General features: G+C 42.3%; 1 protein-coding gene across 2 annotated transcripts in view; it reads left to right on the top strand.

The window, feature by feature from the left end:
• The first annotated feature begins 4,004 nt into the window (after window positions 1-4,004).
• Window positions 4,005-22,921, top strand: part of CNOT6 (CCR4-NOT transcription complex subunit 6) — a 69,929-nt gene continuing 51,012 nt past the window's right edge. For both annotated transcript variants that reach the window (XM_035727777.1, XM_035727778.1), the window contains exon 1: window positions 4,005-4,402. The gene's annotated coding sequence lies outside the window, so the exon portion shown is untranslated. The remainder of the gene's footprint in view (window positions 4,403-22,921) is intronic.

Below are 22,921 nucleotides of genomic sequence, written 5' to 3' on the forward strand. Positions count from 1 at the left end.
CCTCTGCTTCTTTCTGCCTTTCTGCACCATTCCACTTTCTTCTGGCAAGAGCATCCTCAGTTTTTTTGGAGGGGACCCCCCAATTCTTTCCATATGTGCTTTGAGTGAACTTGAAGACAATCCAGATCCAGAGTGGGCGTGTGACTTCTTCCTGGCTAGGGTAGGACATTGCCCTGAACATGGCATTTGGTTCAGGGATGAGAGTCAGACCCAGGATGTCTATTCATCTGTTGAGGGAAGCTCTCTCCCCCACTGGGCTTGAACCTGGTAGGAGCTGGCCTCCATTCCGCTTCAGTGTGGCCCCTGATGATAAAATCAACGTGGAGGTGAGCAGAACTGAGAGTGGCATTAACCCCCAGATCAAGCCACACCTAAAGCTGGTGTATATTTCCTGGCCTTTTAAAGCTATTTGGGCCAGTGAACTCCTTTCTTATCTTAAGCTGTTTGAGTTGGGTTTTCAAACAATTGCAGGTTAACACAATGGACAAAGGACCTAGCTGAAGAAAAGCATGGCCTGGAGGCCTGGAGGCCAGAGAAGAAGAGATTGATGGCCAGGGTAGATTCATGTCTTTGGCACTGGGTGGGGATGAGGGATCTTGGTCATCAGTTCCGGTCCCTAGCCAACAAGTCTCCACCCCGAGAGAAGGCATAGACTGTCAAAGCTGAGTGGCCAGGGTCCATATTTCAGGCTCACCAAGCAAACTCTAGTATAAATTTGTGCTTCCTTGTGGGCTGAAGAGGTGTGGATCTTCCAATGCAAACATTCTGGTCACACAGTGGTTGGCCTTGTCTTGCTAATAAACCTTGGAACCAACTTCATTTGACAGTCTTCTGTGAATTTTACTGTAGTCAGTCTGACCAACACTGCCCATCTCTTGACAACTCTAGTTGCTGGACCCATAAACTTATTGTCCACATCCTACATTGACCCTGAGTTTGAATTCCAGTGCTCCAGCCATGTGTGAGAAATAGACACCAGAACAACATCCGTGATCATGGCCAGCATTCAGTTGTCTGTCTTTATTATTTATCCACCCACCCATTATCTAGTATATTTAGTGAGCATCAAATTAGAAGTATTTTGATCACAAGTGGCAGAAGCCCAACTCTTAAGCAAAAATCTGTCAGTCATGTACTTGGGATAGGTCACAGGCTAAAAGGAAACACTACCGAAACCCAGTACCAAGGCTTTTTGGCAACAAGACATTCTCTCTTCATCATCTGTCATCTCTCCACGTGGTGGGGAAGATGCACTGGTTTCCACCAATTCATACTGTCCTCCCTTAGCATCCCAGTGGGGCCAGGATTCTCTTCCTATGTCCATTAATCAATCCCAGATGGGTCCTGCTTGGGTCCCATGCCTACCTTTGCACCTGAGTGGCAAGGTTCTCATAATAGAGGAAGAAACTGGGAAAGCCTGCAGGTTGGAAAGCCTCAAAAGCAACCCCAGTTGGTGGCATGGAGGCAACAACATGAGTCAGACTTACATGTGTAGCACACAGCCAGGCAGGGGAGGTAAGAACATCAGCTGCTAGGTGCCCCCATGGAGGGAAAGACGGTGGGGAACCTGAGGAGACAGTGACCAACTCTTCCAGAGAAACCTTCCCAGAGGGGTGAGGTGGAATCTGCTCCCAGTCTCTGGCTGTCCTCAACTCTTCCTGAGGAACCCCTTCCCCACTCTCAATACATCTGGTTCACGTGGGGCTGACCTCACGCCTCCCTGCAGGGGTAGAGATGGGGCTTAGGCCAGGCCAATGAGAGCCTGTCCTGGGCTTTTTGCTGGAACAATGAGGAAAGAGGTACACCCTCTATCCACGTGGAGAAATTGGTAGAATCTGGTAGAAGCAGATGCTAGAGGCCATCTTCCCTGCCTGGTCACAAAGCATGTGTGAGGACGCTAGTGTGGACAAGCAGAGCAAAGCGTGCGGGAATGAGATCAATTCTTGATGACATCTTGAGATGCCTGAACTTTTCAGTTACAGGACACCTGAATTCATAAATGACCTCCTTCTGCATAAAGCCTATTTGAGTTGGGGTTTTATAACTTGCAGTGGGAGGTCCTGCCTAACACGAGGGGCTCTTTGATGTGGATCTGGAAAGGTGAGGCATTTGGTGGTTTCTCTTCAGAAAGAACAGGATGTGCTCAGGCAGGGCCACCACTGTGGTACCTAGCCTACCGAGATGGCCCCAAATAAGTCCATCCTCCCTGCATGTGCATGCAGCTCCTGCCTTGCTTATGTCTTCTCTTCCTGAATCCGGACTGGGCTTGTGCTTGCTTTGACCAGTGGAATACAGAGAACGTGATATTCCTCAGAAGGTCTGTCAGCTCCCTCGTGGAACCCTGGGTTGCCAGGTAGGACATCCAGGATAACCCACTGCGGGGAGAGGCCACAGAAAAGGAGGATGAGACATTACACAGAGATAGATGTCTCCTTGGGGGGCCCTAAGGTGGCAGACACTCAATCCCTAGCCACCATCTCCAGTATAGGCATGAGACCCCCCCCCCCCCAGTGAGACCAGTAGAACTGTCTAGCTGGGCACCAGAATCATGAGATACAAAAAAGTTGTTGTTTTATGCACTAAGTTTTATGTTACGAACTCCCCTCTTGCGTACACACTATGCCAATTATAAAAAGTAGCTTCCTCTGGGCAGATGAGTTACAAAAAGGCACCTCTCTGTCCAGGCTAGAGCACAGGTTGCCAGGGCACAGTACTCAAGTGGAGGTAGAGACCCAGATGGATGTCAGCCCCTCAGCCAGGTGATACTGAATAGCAGGGGCTGCACAATGCCAGTACTAGGTGGTCTGGGGTTGGAGGATGTGGAGGGATGCCGAGAGGTCAGTCTGCACTTGTTTCATCAATCCCTCACCCCTGCTGGGCTTTGGTGCCCTGCCCTGTCCAGTGTCCTCTGGCACTTGAACACTGGGTTGTCACTTGATTTCTTGGAAGAATACAAGGACCACCCCCAGGCCATGCTGGAGAGAGGCAAGCACAGAACTCCAACAGCTTTGGTTCTTCCATCTTTTCCTTGCTCTTCCAGCTCTCCACTGCCCCAGCAGCAAGCAGCCACCCATTTCCCATATCCTTGTAGCCCAAGTGGGCCTTCAGGGAAGGGGTGTCTCACTTTGTTGCTGTTGTTCATTTCTGGAACGAATTTCACACCCACTTCTTCAGGGTGGATTTTTCAGGAAGGACCGCCGTGGCCCCTCCTGGTTTGCCCTGTAGGTGGGCAGGTGGCTATCCCTTTCCTTGGCATGCGTCTCTCTCTTCCCTAGACCATGAGCTTACTCAGGGCAGGGCGGGGCCGGATTCATCTCCACATTCTAGCTCCAGCACAGGGCCTCAACCACCAGTCAGCTAACACGCACCGAGGCACGCACCATCACCATCGATCTCTGCTCACCTCCAATCACCACCTGAACAGAACAGCTTGATTCCTGAAGGCAGCCGCGGACAATTACTCCGGCTAGGATCCCACCAGCATTACTGTCCCTTAACTTACTAGACTGAATGACCATTAATGGACCGAAACGGGCCACTAATTAACATTTTTTTCCTGCATATTAGAGGCAGGAAGCATCATGCGACTGTTCACGACTGAGAGTCTCATCTTTAGGCAGATGAAGACACTGGCTCAAGTCAAGTCTGAGAGCCGGTCCGCGTTTCCACGTGATTGACAGGGGAACGAAGGCGAACGAAGATCGAGGAAAAGGAGCGAAGACAGGAGACAAAAGTGAACAGCCTGAGACAAAAAAAAGGGGGGGGGATCGGGATAGATGGGAAAAGGGAGGAGGGAGAAGAAGCTAAGGGACGGAGCAGGCAAGGAGCGGCGGAGAGCGCGAAGGCTGGCCCAGGAGCGCGCCGGGCCGGCCCACAGCCGCCGAGCGCGGGGGGTGCGCGAGGGGGCGGGGCTTGGGGAGAGGCCCACCCCGCTGGACACCGAATGGTCGCGCCCGGCGGCGGCGGCCAATGGGCGGCCGGGATGTTGGAGCGGCGGCGGCGGTCGGGGTGCTCGCTGGCTGGGGGACGGCGGCCGCCGCCATGATGCTTGTTTGCTTTCAATGAAAACGAGGGGGGCGCGAAGGAGGAGGCGGCGGCGTCGGTGGCGGCGGCGTCGGCGGCGCGGAGGCGAAGGCGGCAGTGGGCGCAGCGAGGAGGGCGAGGCCGGGGGCCGAGAGGGCGGGAGGGCGTAGCGGCGGCCCGTCGGGGCGGCTGAGGCGGGCGGCTGACGCGGTGGCGCTCGGAGGGGTAACAAAGAGCGGCGGCTGAGGCGGCGGAGGAGCGGCGGCGGCGGCGCTGCAGCAGCGGCGGGACTGGTATGGTGGTTCCACAGGTCAGACCCCGCTGCACTCACAGGGAGGAGGCGGCGGCAGCGGCGGAGGAAGGCGGCGCACCCCGAGAGGTGAGCGAGACGGGCCCGAGGCCCGGCCGGGCGCTGCTCCCCGCACTGGCCACGCACGGGCCCTCCGCTCCGTCGTGTCCCCCGGGACCGAGGCACGCGCTGGGCCATGGCGCGGGCAATTTGAGTTTTGTGGGTGGCGGAGCTGGCGGTTGTTGGGGGGCTTCTGGACGCGCCGCTGTGGCGATCCGGCCGGGTCCCAGGCCGCGCCCCCCGCGCCCAGCCCGGGGGCGGGGGGGCGTCGATTGAGGCGGGGGCGGGGGTGGGGCGCCCTGGCCCCGGGACCCCGGCTGCGGCCTCCCGGAGGCGGCGAGTGGGTGTCCGGGACTCTTGGCCAGGATGGGTCGCAACTTTGGCGGAGTGTCTGTGTGGGATTGTGCGTCGTGGAGTGTGGAACTTCGCAGTTACCGCAACGCGGGAAACCAACTGTTGACCCCCCCCACCCTAAAAGTATTTAAAATTCAATTTAACGCAGATTTCGGGGGAGGGGATGGGAGTGACAATGACCTGGTTAAAGAGGCACTTGGCACCAGATGAAGAGATTTCTAGTATTGCTCAGAACTCGGAGGTAGTCCTAATTACTTGAAGCAGTTTTTTCCCGTAACCCCAACCACATCTCTCCCTTCTTATTTCTAAACGCCAATCGTTGTTTTCTTTGGAAACTTTTTTTTTCCTTGGACTCTTTTTCCTCCCTCCCCTTCCCCAGAGAGCCTGCTAACGAACACCTGTAGCCTTTTCTTTAACTGTTACTGCAGATGACATTGTGAATAGTCAGTCCTCTTGCTTGACCTTGGATTTACTGTGTTAAGCTGACGTGGTTTCAATAATGTGCTTGAATTTGAGTTCCCATACTTACCTTTTTCTAGGTGGATCTTCCCATTAGTGCTAGTGCGGAATTTCTTGCATTCTTGTGTCTGGACATTTAATCTTGGAGAGGAAGAGAGGGAATGTGAACAAGTGAAAAATAAAACGGCGGTAATAGAACTTGGTGTTTTTCACAGCCCTCTAGGGTTTACCATTCCAAAACAGTTTTGTAGGCGTTTGGGGTGATATGGTCATGGGTCAAAAGGTTTTGAAGACTTTCTTTGTAATTGCTGTCAGAGCAGTTGTCACAGTCTTTTAGAATGAAAATTGCTTAATATTCTTAGACCAGTGATCTCGTCCAGTCAGTGTGCTTGAAACAAAATATTGGAAAAGCTACCAGTGTGGAAACTGAGACCCAGAAAGGTTAAAGTGACTTGCCCAAGGTACTTGAAGAAAGCACATGAGACTATGAGATACTTGCTGGAGATTAGTTCTTTTGGGAGGGCAGGGGTGTTTTAATGGGTAGAAGTTATTTGTGGCGGTTGTGTCTCTTCAGTTTGCAGGTGAACAAGATACTAAATGAAGTAGTCAAAAATAAGGATGGGATAGAAGACATTTTCTTGTGAGACTGAGAAGATTCATTCTGAAAGTTGATTCTTGCATAGTTTTGAAAATGTCTTGATCAGTGGTAATGTTGATGAAGAAGCCCTTTAGAATGCCTGTTTGGTTTGTAGGTGTTTTCAGGTTTCTTAAATCTTGGTGGCACATTAAAACTACAATTATTGGGAAATTTCAGACTATTTTCTCTTGACTAGAAATGAAGTTGGTTATAGAACTTGGTCCTGACTACAAATAAAAAAAAAAAGGAATTGAAGGCATTTGCCTACTGTACTTGTAGTTTATAAATACGCATTTTGGTCATTGCTTAGGCATCCCACTATACGCATATTAACCTTCTTATATTCTTGGAAGTATAAGCTTTTTTCATATTGTAGTGCAATGGAAAGGGATAATGTATGTAAGGCATACTGGAATAAGTGGTCAGGGCTGCTCACAGCTGTAGCCCTTGGGCCATGAGGGGTGAGGGACCAATATCTTCACACTTGTAACTTTCCTAGATGCAGGGTACACTGGTTGGGAAGCTCTCCTTTTAAAATGTTTATCACTTTGGAAGAGTCCAGATAGGTTCAGCTAAGGACATGTATTTTAATGCAGAAAAGACTTGGATTTGTGGGTATGCAGTACTATTTACATTTTTTTTTGTTGTGAATGGGACTTTATGTTATTGTCTAGAAAAAAGTTCCAATTTCAGTTTTCAAATCCTTAGCTTCCACCTTTGACGTACTTTTTTGTTTAACCTTGCCTGCTACTCACTTTACGAAGGTAGCCATTTTACAACAAAGTGTGGTTAAGAAAACACTGTGAGATTAGGAAATACCAAATAAATTAAACTGTAAACTTACTGTACACAGAGCTTGGTGCATTAGAGTACAATGGAATGCACCATATTTTCATATTTGAATAATTAAAGAGGAGAAAGTTATTTGCGTCCAGAATGGGGACTCATATACACTGCCTTAACCTTACCCTCTTCTGGCCTTTACCTCTCCCTCATCCGTTTGTATTTTCTTCATAACTTCATTTATGTGTCAAGGAATAGTATATGCTGGACACAGCGTTGGACCCTGAGAAATCAAAAATGAATTCTCCGTTTTTGGCTGTGTAGTCGTTAGGTGTTGTAGGCATACAAGTGCTATGAGAGAACAGAAGAAAGGATGAATAAATTTGTGGAAGGTGTGGGACCAGTTTACAGAAAATAACACGGAATAGGTGTTTGTCAAACTGGGGTGATGGGGTCATTTCAAACAGAAGGGAATGGTGGGTGCATGAGGTGCCAGAAGTTGGGGTATGGCCAGTGGTGAGGTGATACTGGGACAGGGAGAGTGACTGGAGATGAGCCTGCAAAGCTGTGTCCTAGATTTTGAAGAGCCACGCCTTACTCATCTAAAACTGAAGTTTGAATCTTTATTCTAAAATATTTTTATTAGGGGAGCAAGGTGATTTATAGACTACTTTGGCATCAGTGTGGAAGATTGAGTGGAGGCCCTACATATAAAAAAGTCACTTCTGAGATAGTATGGAGTTAGTGACTCTCAGTCTTTTTAACTTGGATATGATGTCTGTTGTGTTCTGTAGTTCCTTTTATAATGGACTTGAGGGTTTGGCCAGTTGTTCTATGAAACAGGGTAATTTAAAATCAAAGTGTCAGGATGTTTTAGAAGAAGTTAAAAGCAGTCAAAAAACAGTAAAACCCATAACATGGTACACTTGAAAATTCAGGCACTGAGAACTTGTTTTTTGAGTTAGGCTTAGGCGGACTGTAGAGCTGGAGAAAACCACCCTCTGCTTACCAGAAATGAGAGGCACCAAGTTTAAAGGTTGTGAGTATCCTAATAGTCCGTTGGGACATGGGCTGTATGTATATGAAACTTGTGGGAGGGCAGAGTTTTCTCTCCAGTGACTTACTGCGGTTGGAATATTGAAATTTTCTTAAAATCTAAGAGCTCATCATACAGCTGATAGTTTATGTAGTCCATTCTGCTGTAAAGCAGCATATAGGTTCCTGAAAGTTACCATGGTATGCTAAATTGTGCACTAAAAACTACAGGCTTGCGGGGAAAATGAGATCAAAACACAACTGAGTGACTTATTGTTAAAAACGAATCTGATGAAAATGGTAACAGTTTTACACATGTGAAGTGGCTAAGGAATATATAAATACTATAATAAATGTGGCACTTTACCTTGAGAAAGACCTGGTTTGCTTGTGGAAATGAGCATGGAAAGGTTTGCTGCTTGTGAGTTCCTGTGAAATGGTAGAAGGCGGGTTACCTGAAATCAAATGGAATGTTACAGTAATATCAGATGTGGGTGGGTGGGTGTGGCTCATATCACACAGGGAGAACTGAGGGGTGGGTAGTGTTTGAGGTGTGTGTGTTTTGTGTGTTTCTGCACAGCTTAGTTCAGCTGGGTGCAGTTTTCTGCCTTCATCTAGTGTGGTAGATGCAAATGAAAAATGGTATGCAAATGAGAATTTTGCATTGTGCTCACATTCCCTGATAGATCAATCATGTTGGAACAAATTCACATTTCAGAACAAGCAATATAGCAGAACTAATTATACTTGAATACAGCATTTTAAAATAGTGCTAAAACTCAGTTCCAAAAATACTCAGACAGCCATATGTCAGGCGCCATGTATAGACTTGCTATCCTTGTGGGGCTTATGGTCTTTTGTCCCAAGTGGATTTATAGTGGGGTATAAAGACGTAAAGCACTCATCAGGTTATACAGTAATGAGGAATATACAAAGCATTTGGGGCTTGCTAAGGAAAGAACAGCTAATTCTGCTTGGGAAACTTGAGAGAGTCATCTCAGAGGTCTTTGAGCTGAGTTTTGAAGGGTGAATAGGCACTTGTCAGGCCGAGTAGGACTTTTCATGGAGGAGAAGCATGTGCAAAGTCAGGTCACATACAACTTGGGCTGTGAAACATAGGAGGCCAGGATGTGAGGGCCAGGAGGAGTGGCCAGAAACAGTTTGTGAATAGTCTTAGGCTTTTTCTTGAAGGGTTGGGACTTTAATGGGGATCCATTGAGAGGTTTAGTGCATAGGGGTGGGGAAATTGTGACACACTTTTTCAGGAGACACATCGTAAAAATGTGGAGGTTGGATGAAAGGGGTCCAGAAACTGGGGCGAGAGAGTTCATTTAAGTCCTTGTGAGAGGTCAAGGACATAATAGGAGCTGGAAAAGAATAGGATAAATTTTGAAAGATACCAGAATTAGGGACGGATAAGCGATGAGTTACTGGAATTAGGGACAGATAAGCGATGAGTTATAAAAAAATAAAAATTCAGAAGTTTTTTATCTTGGGTAACTTGGTATGATTTAACTTGGAAAGTAGTCAGGAAGAAGAGCAGATTTGGGCAAGGAAAGTGGAATAGCTTGCTTTTGATTCTAGGGTTCACATGGCCTATTGGATATTTAGGTGGATATGTCTAATAGGTATCTGGACCAGAGAGTGGTTGGGGATATTAGAGATTTGGTAAGTATATAGTTAGTATTGGAAGTTAGAAGATCACTTGGGAAGAGTGTATGAACAAATGCTTTTCACCTTTTTGGGGGAGGTGGGGTCCCCATTTGAGAATCAGTTGAGAATTATGGCCCCTGCTGAGGAGAATGAAAGTATGCGTACACTTAAGTGTGAAACTTACTCATGGAGCTCAGTTTAATGTAGAACGGGAAGAGGAGAGGACCAAGGGAATCCTTAGGAGCAGCCAACATTACGTTTTGGACAGGACTGCAGTAAAATGGTTAATGAGGTAGGAGAATAGGAGCAAGCAAAATTTATAGATGCCAAGAGAGGTAGGAGTGCTGAGCAAGAGGGAATTTTCAGTGGTGACAAGCGATGGCCAGGTTTAGGGTAGGATGAGCTCTGAGAATGGTTTAATAGGATTTGGCAGTTACGTGAATATAAGCAGAGCAAATTTTTCTGGGACCGGGGAGGTAGAAGTCAAGACTGTAGGTTAGGTTTTAAGCGAATGGGAGGTTAAGAAAAGGTTACAGACTGCTGTTTGAAAAGTTTAAAGTGGAAAAAGGGGTAATAGTTTAAAGAAGAGACAGGGTTGAAAGAAAGAAGACACCTATAGTGGTTGCCAGCCTTATGTTTTCTTTAAGTCCAAAACAGGAAATAAATTTCTAATATATATGTTTATATTTCAGACTTTCTCCTGATATATTGGCTTAAATGATTGACTTTTTATTTGGTCACATAAAGTTACTTTCTTTGGAATTTTATGGGATTTCAAAAACAGGAAAATTTTCCTCATGGGAGGTGGATCTGATATAAAATCATAATGTTAGAACTTTCAGTCTTAAGTTACTGGAAGACTAAAATTTTCATACACCTTGCTAGGTTTGTATTTGTCCTGTGCTCCACAGTCCACAAAGTTGAGTTAAATGTTTGATGCGCTTTTATTTTATTATTATTATTTTTTTTTTTTTTTTTTAGAGAGAGACGGTGTGCAAGTGGGAGAGCAGGGAGAGGCAGAGGGAGAGGAAGAGAGAATCCCAAGCAGACTTCCCACTGAGCACGGAACCGGGGGCCCTGCAGGGCTTGATCCCATAATCCCGAGATCATGACCTGAGCCGGCGTCAAGAGTTGGTCCCTTAACCAACTGAGCCACCCGGCGCCCCTAAGTGTAGAGTAGTAGCAAAGAAGGAGTCGTCAGGCGTAGTAATTGTCTTTCAGGGTTGTTTGCTATAAATGTATACCTCACAAAATAAGCATGTGGCGGTCTAACAAAACAGAAAATAGGCTGTGATCTTCGTATCCCAAAAGAGCATTAGAGGTGGTTCTTTGGATACATCTGGGTGTTGTATATAGATTTTTTAACTAGGCCGATTTTGAGTGGGAGAGGGGTGGTGGGATAGACGGAAAAGGCTGTTAGAGGAGTCCCTGCTAATTGAGGACCAAACAGAGATGAAGATTTAGTCGCATTAGGTCAGACATGTTATTTGCACTCAGCTTTTTGGGGGGCAACTTTTTCTTTCATAAGATTGTATGTAGTTGTATGCAAACACCACAGCATCATAAAGCAGGATCTGATGAAGCCAACTGCCATGTTTTGTGGAACAATAGCTCTTCATGTATTTTCATCTAAAATTGTTGAAAGTGAAAACTGTACTTTGGGCCATCTAAAGAATTATCACTTGGTTTCTAATTTTAGGGAAACTAGAGAAATTCAGACTTAGGGATTTGTAGTCACACAAAAAAATAGCTTTGTTGAATGCTAATATCATAGGCATTGTGCTTTAATGCGTTCATTCTTGTAACAAAATTGTGAGGTAGATATTGTTTTATAAATGAGGAAGCTTTAGCTTTAAAGATGAACGTAAACACATCTTTCTTGACATAGGTCTGTTTGACTCTAGTTTGTGTTCTTAATTTCACTGTACCTCCCCCCACTTCCATCCTAACATGTACTTGATGATGTGGCTTGGAATGGACCTTTGATACAGTTTTGATAATACGGAGAGACCCAGTTGCTGCCCCAAACGTATAACCGTTTACATTGGTGGCTAATCATGTTGATGGAATAGAGCTACCTGGCAGATTCTTAATATTTGTGATTCTGTTTTAGGTTATGGATCAAGAACCGTGAAAGTCCACATAAGAATACTATTCATGCTGGTCAAAAATCCAATTTTAAAGCATTTCACTGTTTTAGGAAAAGGCGGTCACATATGCGGTCAAAAAGCAGTGTATAGCAGAACTCCTATTTGAACAGAGTTGCTTTAGATTTCTTTCCAAATCTTCTGAAACATCACTCAGTAGCCTTAGAGCAATAATTCTAGTGTTATTAAAGGCTTCTTGATGATTTGTAAGGTCAGCGTCTCATGAATAATTTTCTTTTAGGGGAAAAAAAAGGACTAATGGGTTGAAACTGATTGCTAGTACATTAAAACCCCCCAAATGATTGTATATATGAATTAGCAGCTGGAATAAATGTTGAGTGCCTCAAGAGACCAAATCTTCACTAAATAGTGGTAGTTAGGCTATTATGAGTCACTGTAAGAGAGGGAGAAGCAAATATATTATGGAAAATCTGACAAAAGATAAGAAAGAAATGAAAAGACTTCTACTGGCATCCATCATTTGGTGCTGAAGCTTAAACCAGATGGTTGTTGCTTATCTCATGTTAAGGAGCACATTTAGGATTGATGGCCTCGCTTGCCTTACCTTTTAATCTTGGTGAGGTTTTACCCCACAAATCATGGTTTTGACTTACTACCCTGCTTATTAGTGGGCACTCAGCTTTTGGTGTTTAGATGGCAGATTGTATTTGTCTTAGTATGTTTTCTGTACTTTATGTTTGACTTCAGATATAGAGAATAAAATCTAACCTGACAAATAATTTGTATTTGAGTTGAAATTTGTGGATGACCTCTACTTGGGATATCTTTATAATTGTATTTTGAGTTAATTTATTGGGTTGAATGTAATTGCTAGTATTTGAACCATTTTTGGCCTTTAAAATTAGTGGTTTCCTATGGTTGTTGCATAGGAAACTTCTCTCTGTGCTTCTCTGACTATTTTATATTCACTCGTGTTATTGGGCACATGCACATGGTTAGAATTGCGTTTTAACAGCAGTATAGTTACAGGCTGTCTGTCACAGGCTGGGCACTGTGGATGCAGATGGGCATGCCAATCTTTTCCTTTTAGAGCCTGGTATTGACTACTATATCCTGCTGTTCAGCTGTATGTTTTGGAGGAATATTTTACCATAATTTCAAGATCTCTGTTTTCAAAGAGGTCTTATTGATTGGAAATTTTAGTTAAACCAGTTTGTACTGCAACTTATTTTTGTACTACTTGAGAAAGGATTTGAGGAAATTGTGTACAAGATTTTGGGGGCAGGAGGAGTTGGCTATAGAAACCTTAAGTTCTTAGAGATATTACTAAGATGTTATTGGTCTTTTTCATTCTTACTGTCTTACGAGTATACAGTGGAGTTTTCCAGAAGCTAAAAAAATGTGTGATATCTGATCAGATTGACTTCAGAGCAGATGTGTGAATCCAGCTGTCTTTTAGTATGTCATACATTAATGAGATTTGCAAGGATGTAAGACAATGTCCTCGCGATATTTTACTTTGTTTTTGAAAATAGTTACTTTTCATGAAAATGTTTATTAACATGTAGGTTTGGGATGCCTGGGTGGCTTAGTTGGTTAAGCATCTGCCTTTGGCTCAGGTCATGATCCCAGGATCCTGGGATCGAGTTCCACATGGGGCTCTTTGCTCAGCAGGAAGCCTGCTTCTCCTTCTGCCTGCCACTTGTCTTGCGTGCGTGCGTGCTGTCTCTCTCTCTCTGTGTGTGTGTGACAAACAAATAAATAAAATCTTAAATAAATTGGTAGGTTTTACATTTAATGAGTTAACACATATTTTAAATTTTCTTCTAATTTCTAGAATGGCAAATGTTGACAGGTATAATCTACATAAATGAAAGCTCTTTGAGGTTGCTTGTGAATTTTTAAGAGTGTGTAAGGATCTTGAGGTGATAGGGTTTGAGATCTGCTGTCTTAGAGTATTAGGCAGATTTTGGGAGTAGAGAAGGCAGGTGTGGAGTAGCTCAGAGAGACGTCTGAGAAGAAAACTGGAGGGCTCATGATCTCAGCAATACAATATTTGGAGAAGGAACATGAGATCTTGGCTTTATTAGTGGCAGAATTCTAGACTTGTGCGAGGAGCTTTGTGGCTGGATTGTCTGAGGTTCAAACCCCAGCTCTACTACTTACCAAGTGTATGTGACCTTGGGCAAATTATTTAAACCCTGTGTCTTCATCTAAAATAAAATGAGGATAGCATCTACCTCATGGGTTGCTTTGAGAATTAAATTGAGGATAATACAGGTAAATGACTGCATAGTGGTTGAGAGCACAGACTTGTGGATCAAACTTGGGTTAAAATCTTAGTTGTGCCACTGGTATCTCTGTGACCTCATGCAAGTTACTCATTCTCTGGACCTTCCCTGTGTTTGTAAGGAGAATAATAGTATTTACTTACAGGAGCCCTGAGGGTTAAATGAAATAATATATGTGAAAGGGCCGGGTAGGCCTGTCACACGGTGCATGCTCAAATAATGTTGGTTGTTACTGCCTAGTGCCTTGTGGCAGACAGGCATGCAGAAGTTTTGCCATTACCCCCTTCTCTTCAAGGTTTGCCCTTATTTTGCTAGAGCGTTTCACTGAGGTTACGTTTATACAGTTTAACCTTTTAAGTCTGTCCCCTTGATTCTTATCCTAGGCTATCCTAGAACCAGTATTCTCAGTTTTTGGTCCTTTCTGTCTGGTTTTTCTAGATTTTGCCTTCAAGATTAGAAGCCTAGATATTAGTTTTTCTTGTTGCTGGTAAAATGGGCACTGCTTCTGTTAGTTCACTTGTCTCTTACAAAATGTTTGCTCTTTTTTTTTTTTTTAAACTATCACAGCTCTCCTTGAATTCTTACAATTATTCACCAGTTACTTAACTATTTGCCAGGCTCTGAAGAGACTAAAAGAGATTTAAAATATAAAGCCAAGGAGTTATATTAGAGTAGGTGAGTGAGACATAAAAAAAAAAAATAAGGTGGAGTTAAAGATACTATTTTAGAAATATCTTCAAGGTTTGGAATAGCTCAAAGCAGGGAATGATAAGCTCCTGTGTTTGGGAGGGATAGGAAAGAAGGACCTTTTTGAAGTTGGATATCTGATTTGGCATTTGAAGATGACTAGAGTCCCTAAGGTATCTGGAGGGGAGGGAAGAATGGCACTTCAGGCAGAAGCAATAGCATATGCTAAGGCATGGACGGTTGTGAGAGGTAAGTGGGAATTGATTGGCTAAGACTGGAGGACGGTCAAAAAACTTTGTTTTGTAAATGAGCCTGGGTCTCCTGTTTAGGTCAACTCGTCTTTGAGCCTCCTTTGTGTCAGGTGCAGTATTAGTCCATGGGTGGATGAAGGAGATGTGGTTTTAGGACCTTCAGGTAAGCACTTGTATTTTTAGGAAGTCAGTCTGGATAGTGTCTAGGCTGCATTTGAGTTGGGGGACAGCAGAAGAACATGGATCCGAGACTGCTGGATTAGTTCATATCTCAGGGAAGAGCCCAGGAAATGGAGGCAGAGTGGGCGAGAGGAAGATTTAGGAAGTTAAAATGGGCTGGAACTGGGGACTGGATGTGAAGGCTGGGGTTGGGTGGGAAAGAATTAAGGATAGTACTGCTATTTCTGGCTTGGAAAATGGGTGGGGATCATAGAGGAAGGGCAGGTTAGAAGACCAAGAAGACAGTTTCACTTTTTAGTAAGGTCTTTTTTTTTTTTTTTTAACTAGCTTTTTATTCTGTCTCTCCTGTGCAATTCAGATACCTTTTTTGAGAGATTATCATGAGTTGTAAGATACCTGCAGTAGTATCATTGGTTATTTATGAGAGTAGCCCTTGAACTCTACAGATCCACAGTTAGGATTTAAGTTTGCTTTTTAGATAAGGATAGTCATCCTTTGCAGAGGTTTTTTTTTTCCTGCTTGATTTGCCTGCCACAGGGAACTAATTAGCGATAGACCTGGTGATAGTTTTGCCACTAAGGACAGCTCCTGTATGAGGTTTATCGTCTGTGTAAACTTTTAATTGGCCCATCAATCATGGTGGAAACTTGGATAGAAAAAGAAAACAAATTGTGATCACATTGAAAATCGAGATGATTGGGGTTTAAAGTGAGATGTAGCAGTGCCTTAACTGACTTGAGGCTCTAAGGAAGACTTAAGAATGTAGCCCAAGGGGGCTAGCTGGTTTTATTTACAGAGAGTCACATGTTTTTCATGTGTAGAATTCAACTAATACACCTGGAAAAAACAACGTAAGTAATTTACAGTAATTTAGGCTTGCCATCTCAGCCATAATTACTATCAACTTAAAATCTCAGAGTATTTTCATTTTTTAAAGTATCAAATTATTATGTTTGTATGACATTTTAAATATCTTACATGTCTTGGTAGGAACAAAATCCAGGTTAAATTAGTATTTATTGTTATGTACAATTTTTTAATGTACCTGTGAATAAATTATTGTTTGGATTGTATTCAAAGAGGGAGGGGGGTTTTTTGTTTGTTTGCTTTTTAAGTGGCATTCATGTAGTGGCTTGGTGTTTTTGTAATAATGGGGAGTAGAAAGAAGATAGTGGAGCATATTTGAAGGATGGCAATTGTCTGCCAGTTGTATCAAAAGAAACAAAAGTATTGGAATAAAGTCTGGGAACGTAGACCATTTTGAATTCTAAACTGAGAAGTTTGAATGTTTTCTAAGCAGCAGTTGAGGCAGTGATGGCAGAGAGGATGCCATAGAATCATAGTTTTAAAGCTGATACAGGACCAGAAATCATTCTAGATGATTTTCCAGTTCTTTACAAAGAATGGTTCTTTTTCCTGAATTTTGCAGTGTAATGAGAACTCGACTTTAGGAAGAATAATTTGAGAGTGATACGTAGGTTAGGTGTAATCTTAAAAGCATAAATACCAATAATAAGAGTCCATTATATTAGTTGAAAAAATGCAAATAAAGTCCTAACTTGGAGTGATGTTTGTAAAAGTAAGAAAAGGTTGTAGTGTGATTACATGGTTGTGAAACTTTTGTTTGCTCCCCCGGTAGATAAAGCTCCGTGATCATGTATTTCTTATTTTTATTCCTAGCACCTGGCATAGTACTTGGCACATAGAAGGTGATGAGTAAGTATTTGTTGAATGAATGATTCCATAAAGAAAACTCCCCAAGGAAGCATGGTTCAGATGTACTGAGTTGCTTTTGGATTTCTCTTTTAGGAAAACCTGATGCTGGGTCATGAAAGAAAGAATGTTTAGTCCAGTTCATTAGTCTCATGTGCTGGAGCTTACACAAGACGCTGGGAGATGCATACTGTGTGGGGTGATAGATGCTGGAGTAAATGTTTGGTGTGCAGAGGAGAGAGTAGACACCGTGTGCTTTTGTTGGGAAGGGCTTACAAAGGCTCCACCATGTGGCTTGAGCTCGCTTGTCAGGTTTGCTTGAAGTTCGAGTAGGAGTTGAGGGGGAAGCTTGTCTGGTGAAGGAATTAGCACATATTGAAAGACTACACCTTAGAAGTAGGTTTGCTTCAATCGATTTAGGACTTTATAGGGTGGCATGTGTGTACGTGGGTGAAGAGGAGTGAGAAAATAGTTGGCTAGGTCTAGATTGTAAAGGACTTTGAAGTTTGGACTTTAGGTAGTTAGGCAGATGGGCCATCTTGGGTTTTTAAGCAGGAGAGTGATATGAGCAGGCATCTATCTGGAAGGTGGATGTAGAGGAGATTGTTTAATACTTGAAGCTGAGAAATGAGGGTCTAAATTAACTTCAGTAGCAGTGAAAATGGAGAAAACAGATTTAGAAATCCTGAAGAGGTAAAAATCAGTTGGATTTAGTGAAAAATTCGTTTGGAAGAAATAAATTGGTGCCGAGGTTAGTGTCACTACCTTTTTGAATGTAATGGACTCTTGAACAGGGTTTGACCTGCATGGGTCCATTTATGTGTGGATTTTTTACAGTATACTTCTGTAACTGTATTTTCTCTTCCTAATGATATTCTTAACATTTTCTTTTCTCTAGCTTACTTTATTTTAAGAATGCAGTATATACTACATACAGCATACAGAATATGTTATTGGTAAGGCTTGAGGTCGACAGTAGGCTACTGGTCGTTTTTGGGGAGTCTGAAGTTACATGTGGATTTTCAGCTGTGTTGTTCAGGGGTCAACTGTATATTTTAACTCATAGCTCTAAGAGGAGCCTGATCTTAAAAGGGGCTTTCTGCACATGAGTTTATTTCTTCCTGGTTCCCTCCCTTCCTTCCCTCTGTCCCTCTTCTTTTTTTCTCCTTCATGTTTGGGAAGGAAGTAAAAGACAAAGAATGGAGAAGAAAATGTAAAAAGGAAAAGAAGAGTTAAATTTAGCATTTTATTTTATCAGTTGAGAATGGCTGTAACTCCCATTTCCTTGAAAAAGATCTGGCCAATATAATTAAAATAAATTATTTAACTTCAGAGTGCCTATTAACAGACATTTTTGTATATGGCCCAAATAACATGATCTCATAATTATTCATTAATATTTTAAATACAAACTAGGTATTAAATGTTTCTCCGCTGTCCACAAAATGTCTTTCATTGCTGATTTATGGATCCTATATAGGGACCATTGATTGCATCTAATTATATCCCTTAATTCTTTTCAAATCTAAACTAGTCTTGACACCAGGTTGTTGAAGGCAGCAGACCAGTTAGTTATCCTGCAAGAAAGTCCTGCATTCTCATTTTGTCTGATTGCTTCTTTGTTTTCATCTGGCCAGTTCCTCTAATTCTTAATCAAGGTAAACATTGTTGATGTGTACTTCATGTGCCGTCATATTGTCATGTTGAGAGACAAAGTCAGTATCTGGTTCTCCACCCATTAGTGTTGTGAAGATTGATGAAGAAGGTAACCTTTTATTCTTCCCTTATGATCAGAAAACAATTTGGGTGATGGTGTTACCTTAGCATTACACCAGTGCCAATGATTCATCTAATGGTTTAAACACAATTTATAATCCTTGCCTAAAGAAGGAATTATAAAATGAAGTTGCTTTTTGTTTATTTGTTTCATTCTTCATGTATTAGCTGTCATTCTTTTGTAAAGTAGGACTATTCAACTGGGGCTGTTTGGTCACCTCTGAAATGCGGTACCTGCTGAAAATATAAACACTTAAATCTTTCTCTTTAGTTACGAGTTTTCTTAGTTTAAAAGCTGCATCAGATGGTGGCTGACGTGCACCTAATGCCTTCCCTTTCCTCACCTCTCCCTTCCTGCTTTCTTCATGCCCTGGTGACTGCAGTAGTTACTTTCTGCTGCTAATCCCCTTCTACAGCACTGCCCGCTGTGTTTTCTGCAGCACCGATGATGATCCTGTTATCCACAAATTTTTGATTCCATTTCATTCCACTATAATCATGATTCTTTTTGCTCCAATTGCCACAGCTTTGGCCAGTGAGGACCCCTTTTAGCTGGCTCCTGTGTTATGTTGACTTAGGTTTTTGGCCCTAAAGGATGTCTCAGGCTTTACACATTTTATACATTTCTTGCCGCAGTCTTGTAGTTGGTCATTTTACAAAGAACTTTTCTTTCTCAAAACTGAGGATTAGGGGTGTTGTTATTCCAGAGATAACATTGTTTCCAGATCATTTTACTGTGTAATTAAAAACAAATTTGAAATCTTGAGTGTAGGGGTGCCTGGGTGGCACAGTTGATTAAGCATCCAACTCTTGATTTGCTCTGGTCATGATCTCGGGGTCCTGAGATCAAAGGCCCCTTCTGAGCTCAGTGTGCTTGACCCTCTCCCTTGTGCGGGCTCTCTCTCAAGTAAATAAATAAAATCTTAAAAAATAAGATTGTGTATTTATATTGATATTCTCAAGTCAACTTTGGTGTTGTTTTCACTTAATTTCTGATTTATAAACCTTTTCTTACCCTGAAAAGCTTGGTTGCTAATATCTTTAACCTAAGTATTTATTTGCTTAATCCTAAACTCTGAAGTGAATAATCCAGTATAATACCAAGAGTTCACATCATTCTTTTCACAGCTGCATGGTTTTCCATAGTATATGGCTGCACAGTAACTCATTTAACCATACATTCTTATTAATGGTCACTTAAGTTGTTTGTACTTTTTGTCATAAACAATGCTGTAATGAGTAATTCAGAAAAGTACATGGTGGTATGTTTTGTTAGTAATTGCTTGTCTGAAAATGTCCTTTTGTTTGTCTTCACACTTGACCAAGGGGTTGAGTACAGAATGTTTTTTAGTTAAGGTAAAATTTATATAAAGTGAAATAGACCTTAAGTGTACAGTTTGGGTTTTGATAAATATATATGCCAATATAAATCACTCTCATTTAAGATACTGAATACTTTCATCAATTCCCATAAGGGCAGCCACTGTTACCACTGCAAATTCATGTAAATGGAATCTTTTGGGTCTTTTCGTTCAGTGTAATGTTTGAGATTCATCTATATATGTATATGTATCAGTACTTCATTCTTTTTTTTATTGCTGAGTAGTATTTGTATGGATATATCACAATTTGATTATCCTTTCATTGTTGATGGACATTTCAGTTGTCTTCAGTTTTTGGCAACTATGAATAAAACTATTTTGCACATTTATATAAATGTATTTTTGTGGAAACACATTTTTATTTTTATTTGGTAAATACCAAAGGGTAGGTTTACTGAGTTACAGCTTATGTGATTCCTCTCTTAGATACTATGTTATCATCTCTTTTGTTTTTCCACAAAAAAGTATGTTTAATTTTTGCCAATGTTTGCCTTTTGTTTTAGTAAGAAGTATGTTTATGGTACACTGTGACTTTCCTTTTTTGCCCCAGTCTTGTTTTAGAGATTCTAATATTCAAATACTTCTTCCCCTGCTAGATCTGCACTCTTACCTTTTTATCTCAATTTGTGTTGTTCCACAGTTGACTTCTTTACTTACAGTTTTTGTTTGTGTTGTTCTCTTTAATTTCTTTAAGCACAAGAAACAATTTTTTGTGGAATATTTTTCTGTTTCTGTAGTCTTCCTTCCTTCCTTCCTTCCTTCCTTCCTTCCTTCCTTCCTTCCTTCCTTCCTTCCCTCCCTCCCTCCCTCCCTCCCTCCCTCCCTCCCTCCCTCCCCAGTGATTTTATATAGTCATTGTGCTGTGTGTGTTACACTTAACTTGTGTTTGACCACTCTATGTTGACTTGCTTTTTATTCAGGTATGGCATGGGTGGGTTCTTAGGCACTTCTGTTGGCTTCCCCTCAGATTGATTTTGAAGGTTAGTTATAGATGGGGAAGAGGCAGGCTGTTGGCACAGCTTTTGTCTGTGGGTTGTTATGGTTGGTGGATTTCAGCCCCCAATTGGTGGTTTTTATAATTACATATTTTTTCCCATGGGGAGCATTCAGATATTTGATTGTCCCTGATTTTGACTGAGTATAAGTTTGATTCCTGGCAGAAAAATAGACCAGAGGCTCCTATCCCTTCCTTTATGTCCCTGCCTCCAGCAGCTGTTTTCTTTCCACTCTTAGTCAGAGGATGGTTAAAATAGATTTAATATAAAGGCTGTAATTAGGGAACTATGAATCTATTTGGGGCTATGGGGTGAGATATAACTTTTTGCAAGGACCTTTGTGAATATATTCATTCTAGTCTGCTTCTGTAGTTCTTGTTTCTTTTCTCTCTACCTTAGATTCTGATAAATCCCTCCCTATGGGTTTTTATAAAAACTCTCCCAATGATTCCTGTCCCATCCCCCTCACTGTACCTACACACACACACACACACACACACACACACACACACACACACACACACACACACACACACACACACACACACTCTCTCTCTCTCTCTCTCTCTCTCTCTCTCTCTCTCTCTCTCTCTCTCTCTCTCATGCGTAGCATTTCTGGAATTGTAGAGAATATGTGGATTTCTAAATTTTTTTCCCTATCTAGATGGCAGTTTTTCTAAGTTTATGGTATGCAGTTAGGTTACCTTAGTTTAAATGCTCCAGGATAGTCTTATTAGTTGTGTTATGGTTTGTAACTCTGCTTTGCAACACTAACCTTCCCACGATGGCTATAGTTCTGTAGTTTTAAGCCATTCCTTACAATATTTAATTATGAAAGCATATCTTTCTGTGTTGGTAAATAATGTCCTGTGTTTAAGGTAAATAATTCTTCTAAGATAATGAAAACTGTTTCTCTGAGATCTAGAGTGGGGACGGGCTTCATGCTGCCAGGATCAGTAGTGACGCCTGGCCCTGGGTTGGAGGAATAGGGGATTGACTAGTCAGGTGCTACATACCTGCTGACTTTGGCGTAGCTGTTTTTAAAAGTCTTTTGTAATCCTTGGCAGTTTTCAAGTCTGTTTTGGAAACCTTTTAGTCTTCTTAGATAAAAATACGGTATGTCACTGCAGGTTATTTAGAGGAGAGATCTGCTTGTTGATTTCAAAGTCTTGGGAAACGTCCTAAATTGTATGCATTCTTACATCCTTCTCTCCTCCAACACTATGTTTTGCCAGACTCCCCCAAAAATAGGGGAAGGGCGTTGCTCAGTGGGCAGATGTGCTCCTCTTGCTGCTCCTGGAAAGAGTTTGTCTAGTTTGATACCTTTTTTTTTTTTAATTTGACTATAGTTGACACACAGTGTTACATTAGTTTCAGGTGTACACTGTAGTGATTGCACAATTTATGTGCTACCATTTCTTTTATTCTGTCGTACTCTTCCCCCCCCCCCCACTTCCAAATCCTTACTCTCAGGGATTTGGAAATAAAGATGGTCTCCTTGCTGCTTTCGAGTTTAATGAGCTGTCTCTTAAAATATTTTTTTTAAGATTTTATTACTTACTTGACAGAGAGCAAGAGCGCAAGCAGGGGGAGCAGCAGAAGGAGAGAGAGAAGCAGGCTCCCCACTGAGTGGGGAGCCCGATGTGGGACTCGATCCCAGGACCCTGAGATCATGACCTGAGCTGAAGGCAGATGTTTAACCGACTGAGCCACCCAGGCGCCCCTGGTTTTCAGACTTCTTAGCTCAGTAACACTTTTATCCATTCTCTGAAGTGTGATCAAACTCTGGACCTTGATTCAAAGTAACTAAGCTCACATGAGGTTGATAAATCAGACTTCTCAACTTCCACTAAGAAGTCAAATGATTAATAATAGGACCAAAATACTAACGTCACCTGGACAAAGCCAGTTTCTCACCATTGTTAAATTTTATTGGGAAATTTTATTGGGAAAAGTCAATATAGATGAGGTGGTTGGTTTTTGTTTTTGTTTTCGAAGTAGAATCTGGTTAGAATAATGGCATTTGGGTGATGGGCTGTACTCATCAAGCTCTGGTAGCCTGACACAACATTTTATATTTTCTAGGTTGTTACTGGAATATTCATATCATTCAAAAAGGGCACTTGCTTTGCCAGGTAATCCTCTAGAATGGGAACAGTTTCTGACTCTGTAGCTCTCTGTGTTAGGTATTTTGTATCATCAGTCTAAAAACTTTAGTCATTGTATTCTAGTCTCAAGAAGTTAA

Source organism: Zalophus californianus, chromosome 5, assembly GCF_009762305.2.
Source record: "Zalophus californianus isolate mZalCal1 chromosome 5, mZalCal1.pri.v2, whole genome shotgun sequence".
Lineage (NCBI taxonomy): Eukaryota > Metazoa > Chordata > Mammalia > Carnivora > Otariidae > Zalophus > Zalophus californianus.